The sequence below is a fragment of the Cryptomeria japonica genome, chromosome 3 (genome assembly GCF_030272615.1).
Source record: "Cryptomeria japonica chromosome 3, Sugi_1.0, whole genome shotgun sequence".
In the NCBI taxonomy this organism is placed as follows: Eukaryota; Viridiplantae; Streptophyta; class Pinopsida; order Cupressales; family Cupressaceae; genus Cryptomeria; species Cryptomeria japonica.
Genome location: NC_081407.1, coordinates 87779236 through 87789382, shown reverse-complemented (window position 1 = coordinate 87789382; position 10147 = coordinate 87779236).

The following is a 10147-nucleotide window of genomic DNA, read 5'->3' as shown; positions in this document are numbered from 1 at the left end:
TCTATGCTTTAATTTTTTTCTTTGATCCCATGGAGGCCAATAGTCCTTTGTCTGAGGAAGTGCTTCCTGAATAGTCATGGGGGGGAGAGGTAATGCTTGAAATTGCCCTTCTATTGGGAGATTGTGTACATAACCTCTTGGTCTTCTGAAAGCTGAAAATTACTTCGATTCTGCCAACTTTGGTTCCACACTACAGAAATTTTTGGATATTGACTTCCAAATATCCCTCGGTGCAAAAGTATCATTCTTATAATAGAAAAAAGGTGCTCCTTGCATGAACACATTGATTTCCTCCAAGCGTGGCCCAATAGGTTTCGCAGGAACTCCAAAACCATTTAGTCCCTCCGAACATAAATTAGAGACGTCACATCAGACACTCTAGACATTGTTTGTTTGTATTGCATACTATCTATCTATTTATCACCCTTAAACACTTTCCTCTGCCATTCTCCAATTGCTCTCTTCTAGGCAGCTGATGAGCTTGTTTCCATGTCATTCAAGATAATGCCTGCTTGCTTTCTTTTAGGAAATTTGCTTGCACATGACTCTTCAACTTGTATGTTTTGCTTCCGTACAGATATAAATTTTAATTCACGCTCAGATAATAATTAAATAAAATAAGCATTTGTAATGAAAAGATTTAGTCATTCGATTTTACATATTATCTGATGGAAAGATCCTAGACAATTCTTGGAGAAAGGAAACATCATTGATAATCATTTTTTACAAATAACACTGAATCAAATAAATTAAAAATGTTTCATGTAATTTTTAAAAGTAGAACTCGTTCAATGCTTTCATGCACCGACGGCAAAGTCGTCTGACCCACACCATTATGCATAATAGAACAAATCAATATAATAGGCTATTATAAAGAATATATAAAAAAATATGAAAGAACATTAAATTACCATTACAAACCCATAAACCATTAAATAGTGAAAATAGATATAAATTTGTAAATGTCTCCCTATAAACACCACAACCATAACCAAAACAAAAAAAATTCTTACCCGCAAAAACTTAGCTGGTGAGTTGCAAGTCTACAACATCTCTCAGATGATCAAACCGTTTCTTAATTTTGTTCTTCTGGTTAGTCAATGGATTTAGTTGCATGTTCAAGTTTTCTATTTGAAGCCTTCTGTTTCCCTATATTTGAGACATAATAAAATTCTTGTGAGTAGGAAATTGATTCAGGAGTTACGTGTGAAGAATTTGGCTAAGTAAATGATGACAATCAAACTCAAATTTTATCTATCTTGATTAAAGAATTTTATCTTGATGGCATTAAATTAAAGTTCTTTCTCTATTTCTTGGTGATCTATGGAGCAGAGGTTGCTTTGCATTGACCTGGGATACATTTAACTTGTGTTGTATCTGCAGAAATATGTATCCTAGGATGATACAATGCAACCTCTGCTCCACCAATAGCAGATAGAAGAGAAAGTACTTTAATTTAAAGCCATCACGATAAAATGCTTTCAAGACATATATTAGGTATAAAAAGAAGCCTACCCTATCATTTGAAGGGGTTTACCTACAATTCAAGTGATCTCTTAATTATAAAATCAATTCAATTCCAAGTGAACATGCAATCAAGAATTCATCAAGAATTGAAGGAGAAATCAAGTTAATAAAGATATTTAATAAAGATGTCATCTTTTAAATTAAGAAATGGGCAGGAGATTAAGAATACAAACCTTCCATATTGCACACTTCAAGGTATATTAAAATCAGTTTAAAGTGTATTCATTTAGGGACCTTTCATAAAATATTCTCAACTTACATATCATAAAAGGATCTTAAAATATTCATTGTTTATAATGATTAGAATTTGGTTGTTCCATACACCTTCCTTTACTATTTTAAAAATATCATCGAACAAAATATTGTACAGCAGTAGTATGGAGTGCATTTCATCTATTTTATGTCTAAATATTTCATCATACCACTTTCTTTTCAAAGGTGACTGATCGATTGCGGTGTTTGGGTAATGCATTCCAAATAGATCCAGTTGCATACCATTTATCTATCTTCATTAAAGACTTTTATCTTGATGGCATTAAATTAAAGTTCTTTCTCTATTTTTTGGTGTTCTCTGGAGCAGAGGTTGCTTTGCATCAACCTGGGATACATTTAACTTGTGTTGTATCTGTGAAAATATGTATCCTAGGATGATGCAATGCAACCTCTGCTCCACCAATACCAAATAGAAGAGAAAGTACTTTAATTTAAAGCCATCGGGATAAAATGCTTTCAAGACATATATAAGGTATAAAAGGAAGCCTACCCTGTCATTTGAAGGGGTCTACCTACAATTCAAGTGATCTCTCAGTTATAAAATCAATTCAATTCCAAGTGAACAGGCAATCAAACATTGAAGGAGAATTCAAGTTGGTGTAGGTGCATTTGGAAGACAAAAGGACTCAATGAAGCCATTAAAGACTTTTGAAGGTCTTAGGAGTGAAGAGCCAATCAATTATGATGTCTTAAGGGGGAAACCTTAAAAAAGACACACTAAGCTTTGACTGCTTAGGTGTGTTGTGGGCCCATTCCTTCCCTTGACGTCCCTTCCCGTCTGTTTCCGTTAAAAAGACAATCACCGTTAGCATTTGAATTCAAACAGTGTTCTCGCGTTTGATTGCATAGAACAAAGCAAATGGCATAAGAAACTCTCATCTACCTCGCAGCTGTCATAGAATACCTCCCCGAGGAGATATTCTCATGCCCTTTCCTGCTTTATGCATCAAAGAAACGCGATATAATGGAATGCTATGATTGCAGGATATGCACAAGATGTGTTTGAAATGGATTTAGAAACTTCCAACCAAATGTGATTAGTGATTATAGATGTTGTAGTGCAATTACCCAGGTACACATGCATGCAAAATATGTAAGCTTAGATAAGGCATATGAACTATTTGATATAATGCCTCAAAGATCACCCAATATCCAATGACGATTGGGAGAAAGAAAACATCAATTTTTTGATAATCTTAAATATTTATTTATTCATCACTATAAATCTATTATGAGTTTAGTCTCAATATTGCAGAAATTTATTCTATTATGAATGCAATATTTAGGGATGTAATCTTTATATATTTTTTTTAATTAGGAAAAGGTCCTAATAGAATCCCCAACTAATTAATCTAGAGAAAGATACCACTAAAGAAAGAAATTCAATCCTCACCACTATGGTCTTGAAGGCTTTTAAGACACTTGGATTCCTATTTTAGCCCGCTTTTCCTTGACCCTATGTTAAGATAGTAAACTAGTTTGAGAGAATCTATTGGCTAGGAAATTGTGTATGGTTGCAATTATTTTCATGCATGGAAAGTGATTTAAAGTTTGGACCAATAGAGGATAAGTATTTCTTGAACCTTCAAGGACATGTGTAGAGCACCGCATGGATGTTTCTCCATTATTGAACTCTTTGAATATGTAAGTAAATTATTTTTGGTTGATGACACAGTAAGTGTGGTATTTGTCTTTTCGATATGTTGTGGATAATAATAATCAAATATGGAATTTTTTTGATGCTATATACACTATGTTTTGGATTGAATTTAGGTAAGTGAAGAGGTAATGGAAGAATAAAAGAGGTACACAAAGGAAGAAGAGTGAAATAGGTGGTTTGGGATGGAGGTTACAAGTATATATGATAATCTGTATGGATAATTTGTTGTCTATAAAGAGGCAAATAAGCTATCACAACTTCAACATGAATGAATGCCTCATCTGCAGAAGCAAAAGGTACCTCTAATGGTTTCAAAATTTGTCAAAATAGTTATGATATACCAAATAATCAAGTGGAATATCCTTTAGGTAACTAATATTATCTTCAAACTATTTATTTTGATTTTCATCATATCCTTTCCATGTGCATTTCCCTTGGTTTAAGTCTCATTTTTTCTTTACTTTATTCAAAACAAAATTTATAGATGCCTCTACTTGTCTCACCACTCATTAATTGTTTGGGATTTTCATTCCATTCACCCAGGTTGGCATCTATTCGAAGACTTTGTGTCATGGCCAAGCTAAATGTTTTGCCTCTAGTTTCTCTCCAATCTAGTCACCTAGTAGCATGTGAAATCTATCTCTTCCTAATTATTATTCTCTCCATCTTGTTAATGACCATTTCATTAATGAATCCTTCCTCATAATTTTGGATAAGTGAGACAATGTTAGCTCAAGGAATTTTTTCAATCCTCTTTCAAGATTCTTTCCCAAGTAATAATATTGCATATTGGAAAATAAATTACGCTTCTATTTTTCCAAGCTACTCTTCCTTATAATGTTTAGATTTATTCTAAAGTGCTCATTGTGACTCATGTTTACTACTCTTCCTATTAGTCTCATTCCAATATCTCCTACAAAAATATGGAATGATTACATTTATATTTTATTTGTGTCTCCTAAATATCCACAAAATTTGGAACAATAATACAATTTTTTAATAATATTTAATTGTAAAAGAAAGGATTAAAATGGAACTAAACACTCTAAATAAATTAATTAGGGTTAAAGGGATAAACTAGGATCAATTCATGAAGGCGAGATCTGTTATCTCAAAACTAATAGATTGTTATCTCAAAACTAACAGATTCATGCAAGAAAAAAAATATTAAATCTAGAGATAAAATTCTTGAAAAATTTAGCTAGCTAAAAGTGAAAGAGTACTGTCAAGCTCTCATTTTCGCACAGACTGGCAGACGTTGTAGAGGAGAAATCACTATTGAACTTACCCCTATCTCATATAACCCTATGTTGGCTAGGCCCCACAATAATTGGAAGATCCTAATTACTACTGTCCTAAACCTTGCATTGACCATCACAATTTCACAGTGAATTGAGTTAACTAGTCCATTAGCGAGATTGGGAACAAGTTTGGTATTGAGTTAGGTGTTGGTGGAAGGTTTAAGGAGGTACACTATCATCATAATTAATGTTAGAGAGTGTTGTGTGAAGAAGAATGGCCACGAAAGGAGTGACTGTCGTAAGTGCTTGAGACTGTCAAAAAAAGTGAGTGTTGCAGCAGTGAATCTTCCTTTGACCTTTGTGTGTTTGGGAGGGTAAAGACCCATGGTGGTATATGTTGAGTGGTTGGGAGGGTAAAGACCCACATATCAACTATCTACTTTGACATCCTAGCATGGTGTCCACCTACTCTAAAACCTTGTGGGCACTCTCTGTCTAATACTAACATATACATAACATGTGCCTCTCATATAACCCTATGTTGGCTAGGCCCCACCATAATTAGAAGATCCTAATTACTAAAAACACTAGATTCTCCCCTAAAAGGTTGTTGAGTCATAGAAGGCCTAGCTTGATAGCCCTATAGTCTCTCATACCTAAAATATCCTTGTGTCTATGATGGTCAAATGTGACTACCCTATGGCCCCTACTATGCTCTAGTAGACCTATGTCCCTAATATTGATACTATTGGGTTTTTCTTTGTAAATCATATAGTAAGTCTAAATTATCCTTTGAAGGATGGGGAGGCCTATGGACACTTAAGTCCCTTAATGAAGGTTACAAACTTCTCTCATGCCTCTTGTGTCCTCCCATGCACCTCCTTTTCCATAAGAGACTTTGCCATAGCAACCCTAAAGTCATTTGGATTGGCCATGTGTAGGAAAACTAAAATTTTGGGCTTTCCACCTCTAATGAAATAATTGACAAGTAACTAAGATACCTTGGGAGGGTCTTTAGGTAGGCACTCATTCGCTCGACCGGGAAGGGACGCTTACATGAATAGTTGTGGTTGAAGCTAGCGAAGATGGATAGAGATTCGATAGTGTGGTATATATGTTTGCAAAATGTGGAAGCATCCGCAAAGCTGGTGAGCTGTTTGATAGAATGCCTCAAAGAAATGTCATTTCATGGAACACAATGATGGGAATGGTGAATACTCAATGCTAAAGGAAAAGAACCATAAAATTCATTTATCTAATTGATATTGAAGCACAAGTCTTAGGATAAAAACCTATCAAGAGCCTAGAATTAAGGGTTAATCATTTTGCCAAATCACTTGGAGTTGTGATCCAAGCTTCCTCTATTTTGAATTGTTTTGATATTAGGGCCTTGCTCTTAGCCTCATCAAAATACTTGATCCCAAATAGACTCATTCACCTCTAAACCAAAAACCCAATAACACTTCCAACGTCATTAAATATTTAATAAACTTTTCAAAAGATCTTTTTGTTATTTATGGGAATTTTTTAACAATTACATAATTCTCATATAGACTGGAATAGAACAATAAACATATGTAAAAGATTTGTCCACAACAACATCTACTACTAAAAGTTTGCACCATTACATGCACCTGCAAATTCTTATTTTAACATAAACATGATACAAGACAATAATAATTTGAAATAAATGTCCACCACACATCCGATCTCCTTCAAGATAAGCATTAAAATATGAAGTACACAACCTATCTTCCCTACAATGAGGAAAATATAAATTATCTAACACCAGAAGATGCAATCAACTTCACTCCAATGGCTTCCTTGAAAACCAAAGCAGGATCTATCTAGCCATAGTTGGAAAATTTTCATACCATTTAAAATAATGTCTCCCATTACCAGCGGCTGATTGATCAATGTTGGCTAGTGTCCGCCTCCACTTCTACCGAATCATACTCCATCGCCACTTACAGCCTGACATGGCAGTGACATCAGATATACAGCATAGAGGAAGCTCTTATTGTGGGTGAACTTCTTCCTTCGTCCATAGCTTTTTTTGCGGGTGGACTTCTTCCTCCATCCGTAGCTCTTATTGTTGTTGACGGAGGCTCGGGCATCACCGTTTACACAGCCCATTTTGGGCTCCCTTGCGGTCGTCCTTGCTAGTTAAGTGCCAGCCCTTGGCACTTTGTGCCCATGGCACTTCATGCCCCTGTTCCCCACTACGGACGTGTTTGTCACACCAATGATCTTCCCTGCCATGATTAAACCCACAGGTTCGCTATAGAGGCGGGACGAATGAGAGGCGAGATTTATGAAATGACTTGGTCTTTTCTTTTTTTTTTTAAGTAATGCACGCGGTCGTCGGAATTTCGACGATCGCAGGCACTTTTTCTAAAAAAACCCAAATGTCATTGCCAATTCCTTCACCGTCGAAACCAAATGTTGCATTATCAGCGGAATTCCGATGAAATCGGGCATTTTTTCAAAAAAAAATCAAGTTTGATCACAATATACCTTCTCCGTCAGAATTTTAGGCTAAATGTATTAGTGTAATTGCATCATTTTAGCATGTTTTCTAGCATAATCATTGAATCATGTAGCTTAATCATTATCATTTCTAGCTTAAATGCATCATTTATTATTTAAATCCTCCATCTAGGTGTAGTCAAGTCACCGGAATTTGCCTAACCAGATCTGAGAGCAAAATTCATACTCACATTTACTAGGAGGCGATAGATCACTTAGCTATGGTTTTATCTTTATTTTCTTTAAATTCATTAACCATGCTTGTAATGATCTATTGAGTGTTTTGTGTTGCAGCTGCAGGTATCACAGATACACACTTCACAGGCATGAAGATGGTCTCTAGTTTTATCTAATCAAGGTTTGCATCTTGCCAAATCCCTTTGGGTTCATTCCTTGAAAAAATTAAATAGAGGAATTTGAACTCTTCGTAATCTCCTTGTCAAAGCCACCAATAATGAAGAAGGGAACAATTAAGATAGTCTCATTAAAAATGACTTTATGATTAATAAAGATTATAGATATGAAGAGAAATATAAAACAACAATCAAATCCCACCAAATCGACAATAGCAATCAGCGCCAAGTTCCACATAGGAACTAAGTGGTAATAACCCACCAAAATAATGATTGAAGCCGATGTACTATGAATCGCGATACATTGGGTAATAGAATGAAAGCAATTGAGATACGATGGGATTATAAGGCCTCTTCAACAAATGACAAATTTGCAAAGTATTATTGAAATCTAATGGGCATTACAGATATCAACTATATACTTCTAAATTATTATAACAATTATACATGCAATTAAGTATGAATAAGACCGATGGTTATGAGGAGATATGATTAGATCAAATGTACCATTTTGTTGTGAAGGAACATGTCTCTAAATAAAGTTACCGATCAAGGATATAAAAGCATATTGATCACACTCCCTAAAGGGGGGAAGAGGGATGGAAAAATCAGATCACAAGTGTTCTTAAGTTCTAAGCAAATAACATCGTTTCTCTTGATGATATGAATGAGAATGATATTGAACATACTAAGCACTCAGATGGGGGAAGTTCTCATTCTAGTTTAGGAGAGCTCAGGTTGAGGAAGGTCGTGGGTCCATAATCGAGAGCATTCACCAAGAAGAATCATATCTGAGTTGGTCCCATCAATATTGCACCATAATAATCATTGTTGCAAGGAGATATGTTGATGTCAAAGACAACAACATATCACTGTGAAACGGAAATCAGCACTGAGAAATGGTCATCTGCAATAGGAAACCCGTTTCACTCGTCGAAACGTGAAACGATGGTCTCCCTTCGCATTTCTGGTAACTAAGATTCAGATAGACAATAAAGATCTCCTGTGCATATTCATCAATTTTCCATATTTGAGATAGCAAGATAAGTCTTATCTCTCAAACTAATTCTTAGAAATTTAAATCAAATATTATAATGAAATATCCTCATAATTGATAAAATAATATTCATAAATGTATTTCAACTCTCACATTAAATTTAAATTGTTGTCTCGGGACTAAATAAAGGCAAATTCCAAATGAAGACATTACACCTTCACAAGGTATTTGGTGTTCCTAGACGATTGACCTAGTCTCATGCTTGATTTTTGTTATATTTAGCAATCTCTTAGTGTGGAAATTATCTTTAATGCTTAGAAAGATAAACAAAAATTAGCTCTCTTCTCTAGTTGTCTGGTTAATGTTCAATTTTCTTTATATGCTAAAGCTGTGATTTTTTCTAGTGTACTTATGTAGATCTATGTACTCGCTCGCCAAGTTACATTAGATGTTGCACATCTATAGAAGAATTTCAGCCAATGGAGTAATTTTCCAGATGCATGACTGCTACAGTCCTAGCTCGTACTTCCTCCCACCTTTGGGGAGTATGCATAGTTATGGTCTATTTGCAAATAAGATTTTGAATTCCAATCTTAAGGCTCTGATACCAAGTTCTATAGATTGTACTTCCTATGGATTGTCTCAACCCTCTCAGTCACTCTTCACCTCTCCTCATTAGCATGGTGCTCTTGGAGGGAAAAACTCTCACAAGTCTCTTTGCTTGGAGCTAGCAATTTCTTGTGTTCATGCTCAACAGTCTAGAAAATATCAAGAGGAGGATAGTGCTTTTATTATTTGGGAGCTATTAATGATAGTTTGTCCCTTCTAAAGTATAGGATGATCTCGATGACCATTCACCTATTTCTAAAATAGTATATTATCTTCTTTATCAATAAAAAGTAATATACACCTTATTCATAAAAAAATAAAGAAAAACAACAAAGCAATTAAAATCATATAAGTACTAACACTATACTAGATTTATCAGATCTCCATAGTCCATGTTATTGATTGTAGTTGATTTCTAGCTTTAACTATATAAGAAATCAACCACAATCAACTAACACTATAATGACTATCATGTTCCAATAACCAATCACTCCTTGTGCACCCAATCCCCAATTATTAATTTTAAAGGAGCCAAAAAATTGATGATAAAAAGTTCACTAATAAGTTTCACATGTACGAATAGCCGATCACTATTTAGCTTTTCTGATCGATAATTGGCCCATTTGTCCACCACTACTAGGACATTTATGCACAGCTACTAGGACATTTGTCCTCGAATACTGGCAATTTTGAGTGGCAGCTTTTGGAACATCTTTAAGTAGGTATCAGCAACACTTCAAAATATATACTTTTTGAACCTTATGCGCATAATTGATCACATAGAGTGTCTCATTACTACTCAAAAACCAGAACCTTAATTATAAGTAATTAAGTGGCATACAAAGATAACAATAAAAAAAAAACATCAAAATCTATACCTGTGAATATACAAAATTGACTATAACCACTACCAATAATCAATCATAAACTCAAACCAGCCTTAACAAACAAAACATAC